Raw genomic sequence first — 476 nt, forward strand, 5'->3', positions numbered from 1 at the left:
GCTGGGCTGGGAAACAGCGGCAGGAGCAGGGGCCGAAAGGGCTTTGGGCAGGGGTTAGGGCGCCCCAACTTCCGAGATTCCCGTTGATACCGGCCCCCTTTTGTTCCAGTGAACAGAGAAAGAGGTCTCCCGCTGAGATTAGACTGAAGGAATTCAGACATAAATCATCATCAGTATCATCTTCACCAGTCATCATCACCGTGACCACCATCGTCTGGGCTGTCTTTTTCTGATGACAAAACTCATTCAGGGTACATGAAAAACAGGGAAAGTCTGAGAAACTGTCACAGACCAGAAAAGCCTGGGGAGGTGGGACAACTCAGCTTGATGTGCTACCCTGGGGAGGTGGGACAACTCAGCTTGATGTGCTACCCCGCATTGGATCCTGAAACAGAATGAGAGTGTTCATGGAAAAACTGGTGAAATCCAAGTCAAGTCTGAAGTTCATTTTATAGTGGTGTTTCCATGTTGGTTTC

Source organism: Carlito syrichta, unplaced genomic scaffold (genome assembly GCF_000164805.1).
Source record: "Carlito syrichta isolate Samal-C Ts95f unplaced genomic scaffold, Tarsius_syrichta-2.0.1 Scaffold313872, whole genome shotgun sequence".
NCBI classification, from domain to species: Eukaryota; Metazoa; Chordata; class Mammalia; order Primates; family Tarsiidae; genus Carlito; species Carlito syrichta.